Source organism: Nomascus leucogenys, unplaced genomic scaffold (assembly GCF_006542625.1).
Source record: "Nomascus leucogenys isolate Asia unplaced genomic scaffold, Asia_NLE_v1 000926F_69472_qpd_obj, whole genome shotgun sequence".
NCBI classification, from domain to species: domain Eukaryota; kingdom Metazoa; phylum Chordata; class Mammalia; order Primates; family Hylobatidae; genus Nomascus; species Nomascus leucogenys.
In genome coordinates, this window is record NW_022095901.1 from 19563 (window position 1) to 39124 (window position 19562).

Genomic DNA, 19562 nt, shown 5'->3' on the forward strand with positions numbered 1-19562 from the left:
CGAAGGTCCACTTGCATTTTCTACAGAAAGAGTGTTTCAGAACTTCTCAATCAAAAGTAAGGTTCAACTCCGTTAGTTGAATGCACAGAACAGAGAGAAGTTTCACAGATAGCTTCTGTGTAGTTTTTATGTGACCTTTTTCCTTTTTCCACTAAAGTCCTCTTAGAGCCCTGAATGTCCACTTGTATTTTCTACAGAAAGAGTGTTTCAGAACTGCTCAATAAAAACTTAGGTTCAACTCTGTTAGTTGAATGCACAGAACAGTAAGAAGTTTCACAGATTTCTTCTGTGCAGTTTTTATTTGAAAATATTCCTTTTCCACTATAGGCCTCTTAGCGCCCTGAATGTCCAATTGCATTTTCTACAGAAAGAGTGTTTCAGAACTGCTCAATCAAAAGTAAGGTTAAACTCTGTTAGTTGAATGCACAGAACAGAAAGAAGTTTCACAGAATGCTTCTGTGTAGTTTTTATTTGAAGGTATTACTTTTTCCGCTATAGGCCTCTTAGCGCTCCGACTGTCCACTTGCATTTTATACAGAAAGAGTGTTTCAGAACTGCTCTATCATAAGTAAGGTACAACTCTGTTAGTTGAATGCACAGAACAGAAAGAAGTTTCACAGATTGCTTCTGTGTAGTTTTTTTTTTGAAGGTATTCCTTTTTCTACTATGGGCCTCTTAGCACCATGAATGTCCACTTGCATTTTCTACAGCAAGAGTGTTTCAGAACTGCTCAATCAAAACTAAGGTTCAACACTTTCAGTTGAATGCACAGAACAGAGATAAGTTTCACAGATATTTTCTGTGTAGTTTTTATTTGAACATATTCCTTTTTCCACTAATCATCTTAGCGCCCTGAATGTCCACTTGCTTTTTCTACAGAAAGAGTGTTTCAGAACTGCTCAATCAATCCTAAGGTTCAACTCTGTTAGTTGAAAGCACAGAACAGTAAGAAGTTTCACAGATTACTTCTGTGTAGTTCTTATTTGATCATATTCCTTTTTCCGCTGTAGGCGTCTTAGCGCTCCGAATGTCCCCTTACATTTTGTACAGAAAGAGTGTTTCAGATCTGCTCAATCAAATGTAAGGTTCAACTCTGTTAGTTGAATGCACAGAATAGAAAGAAGTTTCACAGAATGCTTCTGTGTAGTTTTTATTTGAAGATATTCCTTTTTCCGCTATAGGCCTCTTAGCGCTCCGAATGTCCACTTACATTTTCTACAGAAAGAGTGTTTCAGAACTGTTCATTCAAAAGTAAGGTTCACCTCTGTTAGTTTAATAGACAGAACAGAAAGAAGTTTCATAGATTGCTTCTGTGTAGTTTTTATTTGAACATATTCATTTTTCCGCTATAGGCCCCTAAGTGCCGTGAATTTCCACTTGCATTTTCTACAGAAAGAGAGTTTCAGATCTGGTCAATCAAAACTAAGTTTCAATTCTGTTAGTTGAATGCACAGAACAGTAAGAAGTTTCACAGATTGTTTCTGTGTAGTTTTTAATTGAAGATATTCCTTTTTCCGCTGTAGGCTTCTTAGCACACTTAATGTCCACTTGCATTTTCTACGGAAAGAGTGTTTCAGAACTGCTCAATCAACAGTAAAGTTCAATTCACTTAGTTGAATGCACACAACAGAAATAAGTTTCACAGAATGCTTCTGTGTAGTTTTTATTTGAAGATATTCTTTTTTCCGCCAGAGGCCTCTTAGCGCTCCGAAGGTCCACTTGCATTTTCTACAGAAAGAGTTTTTCATAACTGCTCAATCAAAAGTAAGGTTCTACTCTGTTAGTTGAATTCACAGAAGAGAAAGAAGTTTCACAGATTGCTTCTGTGTAGTTTTTATTTGAACATATTCCTTTTTCCACTATAGGCCTCATAGCGCCCCGAATGTCCACTTTTATTTTCTACAGAAGAGTGTTTCAGAACTGCTCAATCAAAAGTAAGATTCAACTCCGTTAGTTGAATGCACAGAAAAGAAAGAAGTTTCACAGATTGCTCTGTGTAGTTTTTGTATGAAGATATTATTTTTTCCACTACAGGCCTCTTAGCGCCCTGAATGTCCACTTGCATTTTCTACAGAAAGAGTGCTTCAGAACCTCTCAATCAAAAGTAAGGTTCAAATCTTTTAGTTGAATGCACAGAACAGAAAGAAGTTTCACAGATTGCTTCGTGTAGTTTTTATTTGAACATATTCATTTTTCCACCGTAGTCCTCTTAGCGCCCTAAATTTCCAAATGCATTTTCTACAGAAAGAGTGTTTCAGAACTGCTCAATCAAAACTAAGGTTCAACTCTGTTAGTTGAATACACAGTCCAGTAAGAAGTTTCACAGATTGCTTCTGTGTAGTATTTATTTGAAGATATTCCTTTTTCCGCTATAGGACCCTTAGCGCTCCGAATGTCCACTTGCATTTTCTACAGAAAGAGTGTTTCTGAACTGTTCAATCAAAAGTAAGGTTCAACTCTGTTAGTTGAATGCACAGAACAGAAAGAATTTTCATAGAATGCTTGTGTGTAGCTTTATTTGCAGATATTCCTATTTCCGCTACAGGCCTCTTAGCACTCCGAATGTCCACTTGCATTTTCTACAGAAAGAGTGTTTCAGAACTGCTCAATCAAAACTAAGGTTAAACTCAGTTAGTTGAATGCACAGAACAGAAAGAAATTTCACAGATTGATTCTGTGTAGTTTTTATTTAAAGATATTCCTTTTTCCACTATAGGCCTCTTCACGCCATGAATGTCCACTTGCATTTTCTACAGAAAGAGTGTTTCAGATCTGCTCAATCAAAACGAAGTTTCAACTCTGTTAGTTGAAAACACAGAACACTAAGAAGTTTCACAGATTGCTTCTGTGTAGTTTTTATTTGAAGATATTCCTTTTTCCACCATAGGCCTCTTAGCGCCCTGAATTTCCACTAGCATTTTCTACAGAAAGAGTGTTTCAGAACCGCTCAATCTAAACTAAGGTTCAAATCTGTTAGTTGAATGCACAGAACAGTAAGAAGTTTCGCAGATTGTTTCTGTGTAGTTTTTATTTGAAGATGTTCTTTTTCCACTAGAGGCCTCTTAGCGCCCTTAATGTCCACTTGCATTTTCTACGGAAAGAGTGTTTCAGAACTGCTCAGTCAAAAGTAAGGTTCAATTCTGTCAGTTGAATGCACACAACAGAAAGAGGTTTCACAGAATGCTTCTGTGTAGTTTTTATTTCAAGATATTCCGTTTTCCTCTATAGGCCTCTTTACGCTCCGAAGGTCCACTTGCATTTTCTACAGAAAGAGTGTTTCCTAACTCATCAATCAAAAGTAAGGTTCTACACTGTCAGTTGAACACACAGAGCAGAAAGAAGTTTCACAGATTGCTTCTGTGTAGTTTTTATTTGAACATATTCCTTTTCTCACTATAGGCCTATTAGTGCCCTGAATGTTCACTTGCATTTTCTACAGAAAGGGTGTTTCAGTACTGCTCAATCAAAAGTAAGGTTCAAATCTGTTAGTTGAATGCACAGAACAGAAAGAAGTTTCACAGAATGCTTCTGTGTAGCTTTATTTGAAGATATTCCTATTTCCACTACAGGCCTCTTAGCACACCGAATGTCCACTTGCATTTTCAACAGAAAGAGTGTTTCAAAACTGCTCAGTCAAAACTAAGGTTCAAATCTGTTAGTTGAATGCACAGAACAGAAAGGAGTTTCACAGATTGCTTCTGTGTAGTTTTTATTTGAAGATATTCCTTTTTCCACTATAGGCCTCTTCGCGCCATGAATGTCCACTGGCATTTTCTACAGAAAGGGTGTTTCAGTACTGCTCAATCAAAAGTAAGTTTCAACTCTGTTAGTTGAATGCACAGAACAGAAAGAAGTTTCACAGATAGCTTCTGTGAAGTTTTTCTTTGAACATATTCATTTTTCCGCTATAGGCCTCTTAGCGCCCTGAGTTTCCACTTGCATTTTCTACAGAAAGAGTGTTTCAGAACTGCTGAATCAAAAGTAAGGTTCAACTCTGTTAGTTGAATGCACAGAACAGAAAGAAGTTTCACAGAATGCTTCTGTGTAGTTTTTATGTGAAGATATTCCTATTTCCACTGTAGGCTACTTAGCGCTCCGAATGTCACTTGCGTTTTCTACAGAAAGGGTGTTTCAGAACTGCTCAATCAAAAGTAAGATTCAACTCTGTTAGTTGAATGCACAGAACAGAAAGAAGTTTAACAGATAGCTTCAGTGAAGTTTTTATTTGAACATATTCATTTTTACGCTACAGGCCTCTTAGCGCCCTTAATGTCCGCTTGCATTTTCTACAGAAAGAGTGTTTCAGAACTGCTCAATCAAAAGTAAGTTTCAATTCTGTTAGTTGAATGCACAGAACAGAAAGAAGTTTCACAGAATGCCTCTGTGTAGTTTTTATTTGAAGGTATTCCATTTTCCACTATAGGCCTCTTAGCGCCCTTAATTTCCGCTTGCATTTTCTAGAGAAAGAGTGTTTCAGAACTGCTCAATCAAAAGGAAGGTTCAATTCTGTTAGTTGAATGCACAGAACAGAAAGAAGTTTCACAGAATGCTTCTGTGTAGTTTTTATTTGAAGATATTCCTTTTTCCGCTACAGGCCTCTTACCACTCCGAAAGTCCACTTGCATTTTCTACAGAAAGAGTGTTTCAGACCTGCTCAATCAAAAGTAAGGTTCAGCTCTTAGTTGAATGTACAGAATAGAGAGAAGTTTCACAGATAGCTTCTGTGTAATTTTTATATGAAGATATTCCTTTTTCCACTACAGGCCTCTTAGCGCCCTGAATGTCCACTTGCATTTTCTACAGAAAGAGTGTTTCAGAACTTCTCAATCAAATGTAAGGTTCAAGTCTGTTAGTTGAATGCACAGAACAGAAAGAAGTTTCACAGATTGCTTTTGTGTAGTTTTTATTTGAACATATTCATTTTTCCGCCATAGGCCTCTTAGCACCCTGAATTTCCACTTGCATTTCCTGCAGAAAGAGTGTTTCAGAACTGCTCAATCAAAACTAAGGTTCAACTCCGTTTGTTGAATGCAGAGAACAGTAAGAAGTTTCACAGAATGCTTCTGTGTAGTTTTGGTTTGAAGATATTTCTTTTTCCACTATAGGCCTCTTAGCGCCCTGAATGTCCACTTGTATTTTCTACAGAAAGAGTGTTTCATAACTGCTCAATATAAACTAAGGTTCAACCCTGTTAGTTGAATGCACAGAACAGTAAGAAGTTTCACAGATTGCTTCTGTGTATTTTTTATTTGAACATAATCCTTTTTCCACTATAAGCCTCTTAGTGCCCTGAATGTTCACTTGCATTTTCTACAGAAAGAGTGTTTCAGAACTGCTGAATCAAAAGTAAGGTTCAACTCTGTTAGTTGAACGCACAGAACAGAAAGAAGTTTCACAGAATGCATCTGTGTAGTTTTTATTTGAAGATATTCCTATTTCCACTGTAGGCTACTTAGCGCTCCGAATGTCCACTTGCATTTTCTACAGAAAGGGTTTTTCAGAACTGCTCAATCAAAAGTAAGGTTCAACTTAGTTAGTTGAATGCAGAGAACCGAAAGAAGTTTCACAGAATGCATCTCTGTAGTTTTTATTTCAAGATATTCCTTTTTCCACTGGAGGCGTCTTAGCGCCCTTAATGTCCCCTTGCATTTTCTACGGAAAGTGTGTTTCAGAACTGCTCAATCAAAAGTAAGGTTCAATTCTGTTAGTTGAATGCACACAACAGAAAGAAGTTTCACAGAATGCTTCTTTGTAGTTTTTATTTGAAAATATTCCTTTTTTCACCATTGGCCCCTTAGCGCCCTGAATGTCCCCTTGCATTTACTACAGAAAGAGTGTTTCAGAACCGCTCATCAAAAGTAAGGTTCAAATCTGTTAGTTGAATGCACAGAAAAGAAAGAAGTTTCACAGAATGCTTCTGTGTAGTTTTTATTTGAAGATATTCCTTTTTCCGCTATTGGCCACTTAGTGCTCCGAATGTCCACTTGCATTTTCTACAGAAAGAGTTTTTCAGAACTGTTCAATCAAAAGTAAAGTTCAACTCTGTTAGTTGAATGCACAGAACAGAAAGAAGTTTCACAGAATGCTTCTGTGTAGTTTTTATTGAACATATTACTTTTTCCACTATTGGCCTCTTAGCGCCCTGAATGTCCACTTGCACTTTCTACAGAAAGAGTGTTTCAGAACTGCTCAATCAAAAGTAAGGTTCAACTCTGTTAGTTGAATGCACAGAACAGAAAGAAGTTTCACAGAATGCTTCTGTGTAGTTTTTATTTGAAGATATTCCTTTTTCCGCTATAGGCCTCTTAGTGCCGTGAATTTCCACTTGCATTTTCTACAGAAAGAGTGTTTCAGAACTGTTCAATCAAAATTAAGGTTCAACTGTGTTAGTTTAAAGACAGAACGTAAGAAGTTTCACAGATCGCTTCTGTGTAGTTTTCATTTGAAGATATTCCTTTTTCCACCATAGGCCTCTTAGCGCCCTGAATGTCCACTTGCATTTTCTACAGAAAGGTGTTTCAGAACTGCTCAATCAAAAGTAAGGTTAACTCTGTTAGTTGAATGCACAGAACTGTAAGAAGTTTCACAGATGGCTTCTGTGTAGTTTTCATTTGAAGATATTCCTTTTTCCACCATAGGCCTCTTAGCGAACTGAATGTCCACTTGCATTTTCTACAGAAAGAGTGTTTCAGAACCGCTCTATCAAAACTAAGGTTCAAATCTCTTAGTTGAATGCACAGAATAGAAAGAAGTTTCACAGAATGCTTCTTTGTAGTTTCTATTTTAAGATATTCCTTTTTCCGCTATAGGCCTCTTAGCGCTCCGAATGTCCACTTGCATTTTCTACAGAAAGAGTGTTTCAGAACTGTTCAATCAAAAGTAAGGTTCAACTCTGTTAGTTGAATGCACAGAACAGAAAGATGTTTCACAGATTGCTTCTTTGTAGTTTTTATATGAAGATATTCATTTTTCCGCTATAGGCCTCTTAGCGCCCTGAATTTCCACTGGCATTTTCTACAGAAAAACTGTTTCAGAACTGCTCAATCAAAACTAACGTTCAACTCTGTTAGTTGAATGCACAAAACAGTAAGAAGTTTCGCAGATTCTTTCTGTGTAGTTTTTTTAGAAGATATTCCTTTTTCCACTATAGGCCTCTTAGCGCACCGAAGGTCCACTTGCATTTTCTACAGAAAGAGTGTTTCATAACTGCTCAATATAAACTAAGGTTCAACTCTGTTAGTTGAATGCACAGAACAGCAAGAAGTTTCACAGATTGCTTCTGTTTAGTTTTTTTTGAACATATTCCTTTTTCCACTATAGGCCTCTTAGTGCCCTGAATGTTCACTTGCATTTTCTACAGAAAGAGTGTTTCAGAACTGCTGAATCAAAAGTAACGTTCAACTCTGTTAGTTGAATGCACAGAACAGAAAGAAGTTTCACAGAATGCATCTGTGTAGTTTTTATTTGAAGATATAACTATTTCCGCTGTAGGCTACTTAGCGCTCCAAATGTCCACTTGCATTTTCTACAGAAAGGGTGTTTCAGAATTGCTCAATCAAAAGTAAGGTTCAACTCTGTTAGTTGAATGCACAGAACAAAAAGGAGTTTCACAGATAGCTTCTGTGAAGTTTTTATTTGAACATATTCATTTTTCCGCTACAGGCCTCTTAGCGCCCTGAATTTCCACTTGCGTTTTCTACAGAAAGAGTGTTTCAGAACTGCTCAATCAAATCTAAGGTTCAACTCTGTTAGTTGAATGCACAGAACAGTAAGAAGTTTCGCAGATTGATTCTGTGTAGTTTTTATTTGAAGATATTCTATTTTCCACTAGAGCCCTCTTAGCGCCCTTAATGTCCGCTTGCATTTGCTACAGAAAGAGTGTTTCAGAAATGCTCAATCAAAAGTAAGGTTCAATTCTCTTAGTTGAATGCACAGAACAGAAAGAAGTTTCACCGAATGCTTCTGTGAAGTTTTTATTTGAACATATTCATTTTTCCGCTACAGGCCTCTTAGCGCCCTGAATTTCCACTTGCATTTTCTACAGAAAGAGTGTTTCAATACTGCTCAATCAAAATTAAGGTTCAACACTGTTAGTTGAATGCACAGAACAGTAAGAAGTTTCGCGGATTGTTTCTGTGTAGTTTTTATTTGAAGATGTTCCTTTTTCCACTAGAGGCCTCTTAGCGTCCTTAATGTCCAGTTGCATTTTCTACGGAAAGAGTGTTTCAGAACTGCTCAGTCAAAAGTAACGTTCAATTCTGTTAGTTGAATGCACACAACAGAAAGAAGTTTCACAGAATGCTTCTGTTTAGTTCTTGTTTGAAGATATTCCTTTTTCCACTATAGGCCTCTTAGGGCCAAGAATGTCCACTTGCGTTTTCTACAGAAAGAGTGTTTCAGAACTGCTCAATCAATACTAAGGTTCAACTCTGTTAGTTGAAAGCACAGAACAGTAAGAAGTTTCACAGATTGTTTCTGTGTAGTTTTTATTTGATCATATTCCTTTTTCCGCTATAGGCTACTAAGCGCTCCGAATGTCCCCTTGCATTTTCTATAGAAAGAGTGTTTAAGAACTGTTCAATCAAAAGTAAGGTCCAACACTGTTAGTTGAATGCACAGAACAGAAAGAAGTTTCACAGATTGCTTCCGAGTAGTTTTTATTTGAACATATTCATTTGTCCGCTATAGGCCTCTTAGCGCCCTGAATTTCCACATGCATTTTCTACAGAAAGAGGGTTTCAGAACAGCTCAATTAAAACTAAGGTTCAACTCTGTTATTTGAATACATAGACCAGTAAGAAGTTTCACAGATTCCTTCTGTGTAGTTTTTATTTCAAGATATTCCTTTTTCCGCTATAGGCGTCTTAGCGCTCCTAAGGTCCACTTGCATTTTCTACAGAAAGAGTGTTTCTGAACTACTCAATCAAAAGTAAGGTTCAACTCTGTTAGTTGAATGCACAGAAGAGAAATAAGTTTCACAGAATGCTTCTGTGTAGTTTTTATTTGAAGATATTCCTATTTCCACTGTAGGCTATTTAGTGCTCCGAATGTCCACTTGCATTTTCTACAGAAAGGGTGTCTCAGACCTGCTCAATCAAAAGTAAGGTTCAACTCTGTTAGTTGAATGCACAGAACAGAAAGAAATTTCACAGATAGCTACTGTGAAGTTTTTATTTGAACATATTCATTTTTCCGCTACAGGCCTCTTAGCGTCCTGTATTTCCACTTGCGTTTTCTACAGAAAGAGTGTTTCAGAACTGCTCAATCAAAACTAAGATTCAACACTGTTAGTTGAATGCACAGAACAGTAAGAAATTTCGCAGATTGATTCTGTGTAGTTTTTATTTGAAGATATAGCATTTTCCACTAGAGGCCTCTGAGCGCCCTTAATATCCACTTGCATTTTCTACAGAAAGAGTCTTTCAGAACTGCAAAATCAAAAGTTAGGTTCAATTCTGTTAGTTGAATGCACAGAACAGAAAGAAGTTTCACAGAATTCTTCTGTGTAGTTTTTATTTGAGCATATTCCTTTTTCCACTATAGGCCTCTTAGTGCCTTGAATGTTCACTTGCATATTCTACAGAAAGTGTTTCAGAACTGCTCAATCAAAAGTAAGGTTCAACTCTGTTAGTTGAATGCACAGAAGAGAAAGAAGTTTCACAGAATGCTTCTGTGTAGTTTTTATTTGAAGACATTACTTTTTCCGCTGTAGGCCTCTTAGCGCTCCGAAGGTCCACTTGCATTTTCTACAGAAAGAGTGTTTCTGAACTACTCAATCAAAAGTAAGGTTCAACTCTGTTAGTTGAATGCGCAGAAGAGAAATAAGTTTCACAGAATGCTTCTGTGTAGTTTTTATTTGAAGATATTCCATGTTCCACTCTAGGCCCCTTAGCGCCCTTAATGTCCGCTTGCATTGTCTACAGAAAGCGTGTTTCAGAACGGCTCAATCAAAACTCAAGTTCAACTCTGTTAGTTGAATGCACAGAACAGTGAGATGTTTCACAGATTGATTCTGTGTAGTTTTTCTCTGAAAATATTCCTTTTTCCACTATAGGCCTCTTATCGTCATGAATGTCTACATGCATTTTCTACAGAAAGAGTGTTTCAGAGCTGCTCAATGAAAATTAAGAGTTCAAATGTGTTAGCTGAAAGCACAGAACAGTAAGAAGTTTCCCAGATTGCTTCTGTGTAGTTTTTATTTGAAGATATTCCTTTTTCCTCCTTAGGCCTCTTAGCGCCCTGAATGTCCCCTTGCATTTTCTACAGAAAGAGTGTTTCAGAAGTGCACATTAAAATGTAAGGTTCAAGTCTGTTAGTTGAATGCACAGAACAGAAAGAAGTTTCACAGATTGTTTCTGTGTAGTTTTTATTTGAACATATTCATTTTTCAGGTATAGGCCTCTTAGCGCCCCGAATTTCCACTTGCATTTTCTAAAGAAATAGTGTTTCAGAACTGCTCAATCAAAACTAAGGTTCAACTCTGTTAGTTGAATGCACAGAACAGTAAGAAGTTTCAGAGTTTGCTTCTGTGTAGTTTTAATTTGAAGATATTCCATTTTCCAATATAGGCCTCTTAGCGCCCTTAATGTTCGCTTGCATTTTCTACAGAAAGAGTGTTTCAGAACTGCTCAATCAAAAGTAAGGTTCAATTCTGTTAGTTGAATGCACGGAACAGAAAGAAGTTTCACAGAATGCTCCTGTGTAGTTTTTATTTGAAGATATTCCTTTTTCCGCTATAGGCCTCTTAGCGCACCGAAAGTCCACTTGCATTTTCTACAGAAAGAGTGTTTCATAACTGCTCCATCAAAACAAAGCTTCAACTCTGTTAGTTGAATACACAGAACAGAAAGAAGATTCACAGATTGCTTCTGTGTAGTTTTTATTTGAACATGTTCCTTTTTCCACTATGGGCCTCTTAGTGCCCTGAATGTTCACTTGCATTTTCTACAGAAAGAGTGTTTCAGAACCGCTCAATCAAAAGTAAGGTTCAACTCTGTTAGTTGAATGCACAGAAGAGAAAGAAGTTTCACAGAATGCTTCTGTGTAGTTTTTATTGAAGATACTCCTATTTCCGCTATAGGCTTCTTAGCGCTCCGAATGTCCACTTGCATTTTCTACAGAAAGGGTGTTTCAGAACTGCTCAATCAAATGTAAGGTTCAACTCTGAAAGTTGAATGCACAGAACAGAAAGAAGTTTTACAGACAGCTTCTGTGAAGTTTTTATTTGAACATATTCGTTTTTCCGCTACAGGCCTCTTAGCGCCCTGAATTTCCACTTGCATTTTATACAGAAAGAGTGTTTCAGAACTGCTCAATCAAAACTAAAGTTCGAAACTGTTAGTTGAATGCACAGAACAGTAAGAAGTTTCGCAGATTGTTTCTGTGTAGTTTTTATTTGAAGATATTCCTTTTTCCACTAGAGGCCTCTTAGCGCCCTTAATGTCCACTTGCATTTTCTATGGAAAGAGTGTTTCAGAACTGCTCAATCAAAAGTAAGGTTCAATTCTGTTAGTTGAATGCACACAACAGAAAGAAGTTTCCCAGAATTCTTCTGTGTAGTTTTTATTTGAAGATATTCCTTTTTCCACTATAGGCCTCTTAGCGCCCTGAATGTCCACTTGCATTTTCTACAGAAAGAGTGTTTCAGAACTGCACATTCAAATGTAAGGTTCAAGTCTGTTAGTTGAATGCACAGAACAGAAAGAAGTTTCACAGACTGTTTCTGTGTAGTTTTCATTTGAGCATATTCATTTTTCCGCTATAGGCCACTTAGCGCCCTGAATCTGCACTTGCATTTTTTACAGGAAGAGTGTTTCTGAACTGCTCAATCAATACTAAGGTTCAACTCTATTAGTTGCATGCACAGAAACAGTAAGAAGTTTCACAGATTGCTTCTGCGTCGTCTTTATTTGAAGGTATTCCATTTTCAACTGTAGGCCTCTTAGCGCCCTTAATGTCCGTTTGCATTTTCTATGGAAAGAATGTTTCAGGACTGCTCAATCAAAAGTAAGGTTCAATTCTGTTGGTTGAATGCACACAACAGAAAGAAGTTTCACAGAATGCTTCTGTGTATTTTTTTTTTGAAGATATTCCTTTTTCCGCTATAGGCCTCTTAGCACTCCGAAGGTCCACTTGCATTTTCTACAGAAAGAGTGTTTCATAACTGCTCAATCAAAAGTAAGATTCTACTCTGTTAGTTGAATGCACAGAACAGTAAGAAGTTTCACAGATTGCTTCTGTGTAGTTTTTATTTGAACATATTCGTTTTTCCACTATAGGCCTCTTATTGCCCTGAATGTTCACTTGCATTTTCTACAGAAAGAGTGTTTCAGAACTGCTCAATCAAAACTAAGTTTCAGCTCTATTAGTTGAAAGCACAGAACAGTAAGAAGTTTCACAGATTTTTTCTGTGCAGTTTTTATTTGAAGATATTCCTTTTTCCACCGTAGGCCTCCTAGCGCCCTGAATGTCCACTTACATTTTCTACAAAAAGAGTGATTCAGAACTGTTCAATCAATTGTAAGGTTCAACTCTGTTAGTTGAATGCACAGAACAGAAAGAAGTTTCACAGAATGCTTCTGTGAAGTTTTTATTTGAAGATATTCCTTTTTCCGCTATAGGCCTCTCAGTGCTCCGAGTGTCCAGTTGCATTATCTACAGAAAGAGTGTTTCAGAATTGTTCAATCAAAAGTAAGGTTCAACTCTGTTACTTGAATGCACGGAACAGTAAGAAGTTTCACAGATTCTTTCTGTGTAGTTTTTATTTGAAGATATTACTTTTTCCACTAGAGGCCTCTTAGCACCCTTAATGTCCACTTGCAATTTCTACGGAAAGAGTGTTTCAGAACTGCTCAATCAAAAGTTAGGTTCAATTCTGTTAGTTGAAGGCACATTACAGAATGAAGTTTCACAGAATGCTTCTGTGTAGTTTTTATTTGAAGATATTTCTTTTTCCACTATAGGCCTCTTAGCGCCCTGAATGTCCACTTGCATTTTCTACAGAAAGTGTGTTTCAGAACTGCTCAATCAAAAGTAAGGTTGAACTCTGTTAGTTGAATGCACAGAACTGTAAGAAGTTTCACAGATAGCTTCTTTGTAGTTTTTATTTGAACATATACCTTTTTCAACTATAGGCCTCTTAGCGCCCTGAATGTTCACTTGCATTTTCTGCAGAAAGAGTGTTTCATAACTGCTCAATATAAACTAAGGTTCAACTCTGTTAGTTGAATGCACAGAACAGTAAAAAGTTTCACAGATTGCTTCTGTGTAGTTTTTATTTGAACATATTCATTTTTCCGCTATAGGACTCTTAGCGCCCTGAATGTTCACTTGCATTTTCTACAGAAAGAGTGTTTCAGAACTGCTCAATAATAACTAAGGTTCAACTCGGTTAGTTGAATGCACAGAACAGTAAGAAGTTTCACAGATTGGTTCTGTGTGGTTTTTATTTGAAGATATTCCTTTTCCCACTATAGGCCTCTCAGCGCCCTGAATGTCCACTTGCATTTTCTACAGAAAGAGTGTTTCAGAACTGCTCAATAAAAACTACCGTTCAACTATGTTAGTTGAATGAACAGAACAGTAAGAAGTTTCGCAGATTGCTTCTGTGCAGTTTTTATTTGAAAATATTCCTTTTTCCACTATAGGCCTCTTAGCTCCCTGAATGTCCAATTGCATTTTCTATAGAAAGGGTGTTTCAGAAGTGCTCAATCAAAAGTAAGGTTCAACTCTGTTAGATGAATGCAAAGAACAGAAAGAAATTTCACAGAATGCTTCTGTGAAGTTTGTATTTGAAGGTATTACTTTTTCCGCTGTAGGCCTCTTAGCGCTCCGAAGGTCCACTTGCATTTTCTACAGAAAGAGTGTTTCAGAACTTCTCAATCAAAAGTAAGGTTCAAATCCGTTAGTTGAATGCACAGAACAGAGAGAAGTTTCACAGATAGCTTCTGTGTAGTTTTTATGTGAACTTTTTCCTTTTTCCACTATAGTACTCTTAGCGCCCTGAATGTCCACTTGTATTTTCTACAGAAAGAGGGTTTCAGAACTGCTCAATCAAAACTGAGGTTCAACTCTGTTAGCTGAATGCACAGAACAGTAAGAAGTTTCACAGATTTCTTCTGTGCAGTTTTTATTTGAAAATATTCCTTTTCCACTATAGGCCTCTTAGCGCCCTGAATGTCCAATTGCATTTTCTACAGAAAGAGGGTTTCAGAACTGCTCAATCAAAAGTAAGGTTAAACTCTGTTAGTTGAAAGCACAGAACAGAAAGAAGTTTCACAGAATGCTTCTGTGTAGTTTTTATTTGAAGGTATTACTTTTTCCGCTATAGGCCTCTTAGCGCTCCGAAGGTCCACTTGCATTTTCTACAGAAAGAGTGTTTCAGAACTGTTCAATCAAAATTAAGGTTCAACTGTGTTAGTTTAAAGAACAGAACCGTAAGAAGTTTCACAGATTGCTTCTGTGTAGTTTTTATTTGAAGGTATTCCTTTTTCCACCATAGGCCTCTTAGCGCCCTGAATGTCCACTTGCATTTTCTACAGAAAGGGTGTTTCAGAACTGCTCAATCAAAAGTAAGGTTGAACTCTGTTAGTTGAATGCACAGAACTGTAAGAAGTTTCACAGATAGCTTCTTTGTAGTTTTTATTTGAACATATACCTTTTTCAACTATAGGCCTCTTAGCGCCCTGAATGTTCACTTGCATTTTCTGCAGAAAGAGTGTTTCATAACTGCTCAATATAAACTAAGGTTCAACTCTGTTAGTTGAATGCACAGAACAGTAAAAAGTTTCACAGATTGCTTCTGTGTAGTTTTTATTTGAACATATTCATTTTTCCGCTATAGGACTCTTAGCGCCCTGAATGTTCACTTGCATTTTCTACAGAAAGAGTGTTTCAGAACTGCTCAATAATAACTAAGGTTCAACTCGGTTAGTTGAATGCACAGAACAGTAAGAAGTTTCACAGATTGCTTCTGTGCAGTTTTTATTTGAAGATATTCCTTTTCCCACTATAGGCCTCTCAGCGCCCTGAATGTCCACTTGCATTTCTACAGAAAAGTGTTTCAGAACTGCCCAATAAAAACTACCGTTCAACTATGTTAGTTGAATGAACAGAACAGTAAGAAGTTTCGCAGATTGCTTCTGTGCAGTTTTTATTTGAAAATATTCCTTTTTCCACTATAGGCCTCTTAGCTCCCTGAATGTCCAATTGCATTTTCTATAGAAAGGGTGTTTCAGAAGTGCTCAATCAAAAGTAAGGTTCAACTCTGTTAGATGAATGCAAAGAACAGAAAGAAATTTCACAGAATGCTTCTGTGAGTTTGTATTTGAAGGTATTATTTTTCCGCTATAGGCCTCTTAGCGCTCCGAAGGTCCACTTGCATTTTCTACAGAAAGAGTGTTTCAGAACTTCCAATCAAAAGTAAGGTTCAAATCCGTTAGTTGAATGCACAGAACAGAGAGAAGTTTCACAGATAGCTTCTGTGTAGTTTTTATGTGAACTTTTTCCTTTTTCCACTATAGTACTCTTAGCGCCCTGAATGTCCACTTGTATTTTCTACAGAAAGAGTGTTTCAGAACTGCTCAATAAAAACTTAGGTTCAACTCTGTTAGTTGAATGCACAGAACAGTAAGAAGTTTCACAGATTTCTTCTGTGCAGTTTTTATTTGAAAATATTCCTTTTCCACTATAGGCCTCTTAGCGCCCTGAATATCCAATTGCATTTTCTACAGAAAGAGTGTTTCAGAACTGCTCAATCAAAAGTAAGGTTAAACTCTGTTATTTGAATGCACAGAACATAAAGAAGTTTCACAGAATGCTTCTGTGTAGTTTTTATTTGAAGATATTACTTTTTCCACTGTAGGCCTCTTAGCGCTCTGAAGGTCCACTTGCATTTTCTACAGAAAGAGTGTTTCAGAACTGCTCAATCAAAAGTAAGGTTCAACTCTGTTAGTTGAATGCACAGAACAGAAAGAAGTTTCACAGATTCCTTCTGTGTAGTTTTTGTTTGAAGATATTCCTTTTCCTTTTTTTTTTTTTCATGACTATTTACATTTTAATATCTTTTTATATTTCTTTTTTTATGTAAGAGGTATATTTTATTATTCTTATAATTCACTAACATAGTTTTCAGATTTCATGAGTATTTATATTTTTAATATCTTTTTATATTTTTTATGTAAGGGGTATCTTTTATTATTTTTATAATTCATTAACATATTTTTATTTTTTTTTATTTTTTTTTATATATTTATATATTTTTTTATTATACTTTAGGGTTTTAGGGTACATGTGCACAATGTGCAGGTTTGTTACATATGTATCCATGTGCCATGTTGATTTCCTGCACCCATTAGCTCGTCAATTAGCATTAGGTGTATCTCCTAATGCTGTCCCTCCCCCCTCCCCCCACCCCACAACAGTCCCCGGAGTGTGATGTTCCCCTTCCTGTGTCCATGAGTTCTCATTGTTCAATTCCCACCTATGAGAGAGAACATGCGGTGTTTGGTTTTTTGTCCTTGCGATAGTTTACTGAGAATGATGTTTTCCAGTTTCATCCATGTCCCTACAAAGGACACGAACTCATCCTTTTTTATGGCTGCATAGTATTCCATGGTGTATATGTGCCACATTTTCTTAATCCAGTTTATCGTTGTTGGACATTTGGGTTGGTACCAACTCTTTGCTATTGTGAATAGTGCCGCAATAAACATACGTGTGCATGTGTCTGTATAGCAGCATGATTTATCGGCCTTTGGGTATATGCCCAGTAATGGGATGGCTGGGTCAAATGGTATTTCTAGTTCTAGATCCCTGAGGAATCACCACACTGACTTCCACAATGGTTGAACTAGTTTACAGTCCCACCAACAGTGTAAAAGTGTTCCTATTTCTCCACATCCTCTCCAGCACCTGTTGTTTCCTGATTTTTTAATGATGGCCATTCTAACTGGTGTGAGATTGTATCTCACTGTGGTTTTGATTTGCATTTCTCTGATGGCCAGTGATGATGAGCATTTCTTCATGTGTTTTCTGGCTGCATAAATGTCTTCTTTTGAGAAGTGTCTGTTCATGTCCTCTGCCCACTTTTTGATGGGGTTGTTTGTTTTTTTCTTGTAAATTTGTTTGAGTTCATTATAGATTCTGGATATTAGCCCTTTGTCAGATGAGTAGGTTGCAAAAATTTTCTCCCATTCTGTAGGTTGCCTGTTCTGATGATAGTTTCTTTTGCTGTGCAGAAGCTCTTTAGTTTAATGAGATCCCATTTGTCGATTTTGGTTTTTGTTGCCATTGCTTTTGGTGTTTTAGACATGAAGTCCTTGCCCACGCCTATGTCCTGAATGGTATTCCCTAGGATTTCTTGTAGGATTTTAATGGTTTTAGGTCTAACATATAAGTCTTTAATCCATCTTGAATTAATTTTTGTATAAGGTGTAAGGCAGGGATCCAGTTGCAGCTTTCTACATATGGCTAGCCAGTTTTCCCAGCACCATTTATTAAATAGGGAATCCTTTCCCCATTTCTTGTTTTTGTCAGGTTTGTCAAATATCAGATAGTTGTAGCTATGCGGCATTATTTCTGAGGGCTCTGTTCTGTTCCATTAATCTATGTCTCTGTTGTGGTACCAGTACCATGCTGTTTTGGTTACTGTAGCCTTGTAGTATAGTTTAAAGTCAGGTAGCGTGATGCCTCCAGCTTTGTTCTTTTGGCTTAGTATTGACTTGGCGATGCGGGCTCTTTTTTGGTTCCATATGAACTTTAAAGTAGTTTTTTCCAATTCTGTGAAGAAAGTCATTGGTAGCTTGATGGGGATGGCATTGAATCTATAAATTACCTTGGGCAGTATGGCGATTTTCACGATATTGATTCTTCCAACCCATGAGCATGGAATGTTCTTCCATTTGTTTGTATCCTCTTTTATTTCATTGAGCAGTGGTTTGTAGTTCTCCTTGAAGAGGTCCTTCACATCCCTTGTAAGTTGGATTCCTAGGTATTGTATTCTCTTTGAAGCAAATGTGAATGGGAGTTCACTCATTATTTGGCTCTCTGTTTGTCTGTGATTGGTGTACAAGAATGCTTGTGATTTTTGTACATTAATTTTGTATCCTGAGACTTCGCTGAAGTTGCTAATCAGCTTAAGGAGATTTTGGGCTGAGACAATGGGGTTTTCTAGATATACAATCATGTCATCTGCAAACAGGGACAATTTGACTTCCTCTTTTCCTAATTGAATACCTTCTATTTCCTTCTCCTGCCTGATTGCTCTGGCCAGAATTTCCAGCACTATGTTGAACAGGAGCGGTGAGAGAGGGCATCCCTGTCTTGTGCCAGTTTTCAGAGGGAATGCTTCCAGTTTTTGCCCATTCAGTATGATATTGGCTGTGGGTTTGTCGTAGATAGCTCTTATTATTTTGAGATACGTCCCATCAATACCTAATTTATTGAGAGTTTTTAGCATGAAGGGTTGTTGAATTTTGTCAAAGGCCTTTTCTGCATCTATTGAGATAATCATGTGGTTTTTGTCTTTGGTTCTGTTTATATGTTGGATTACATTTATTGATTTGCGTATGTTGAACCAGCCTTGCATCCCAGGGATGAAGCCCACTTGATCATGGTGGATAAGCTTTTTGATGTGCTGCTGGATTCGGTTTGCCAGTATTTTATTGAGGATTTTTGCATCAATGTTCATCAAGGATATTGGTCTGAAATTCTCTTTTTTGGTTATGTCTCTGCCAGGTTTTGGTATCAGGACGATGCTGGCTTCATAAAATGTGTTAGGGAGGATTCCCTCTTTTTCTATCGATTGGAATAGTTTCAGAAGGAATGGTACCAGTTCCTCCTTGTACCTCTGGTAGAATTCAGCTGTGAATCCATCAGGTCCTGGACTCTTTTTGGTTGGTAAGCTATTGATTATTGCCACAATTTCAGAACCTGTTATTGGTCTATTCAGAGATTCAACTTCTTCCTGGTTTAGTCTTGGGAGGGTGTATTTGTCGAGGAATTTATCCATTTCTTCTAGATTTTCTAGTTTATTTGCATAGAGGTGTTTGTAGTATTCTCTGATGGTAGATTGTATTTCTGTGGGATCGGTGGTGATATCCCCTTTTTCGTTTTTTATTGCATCTATTTGATTCTTCTCTCTTTTCTTCTTTATTAGTCTTGCTAGTGGTCCATCAATTTTGTTGATCTTTTCAAAAAACCAGCTCCTGGATTCATTAATTTTTTGAAGGGTTTTTTGTGTCTCTATTTCCTTCAGTTCTGCTCTGATTTTAGTTATTTCTAGCCTTCTGCTAGCTTTTGAATATGTTTGCTCTTGCTTTTCTAGTTCTTTTAATTGTGATGTTAGGGAGTCAATTTTGGATCTTTCCTGCTTTCTCTTGTGGGCATTTAGTGCTATAAATTTCCCTCTACACACTGCTTTGAATGTGTCCCAGAGATTCTGGTATGTTGTGTCTTTGTTCTCGTTGGTTTCAAAGAACATCTTTATTTCTGCCTTCATTTCATTATGTACCCAATAGTCATTCAGGAGCAGGTTGTTCAGTTTCCATGTAGTAGAGCGGTTT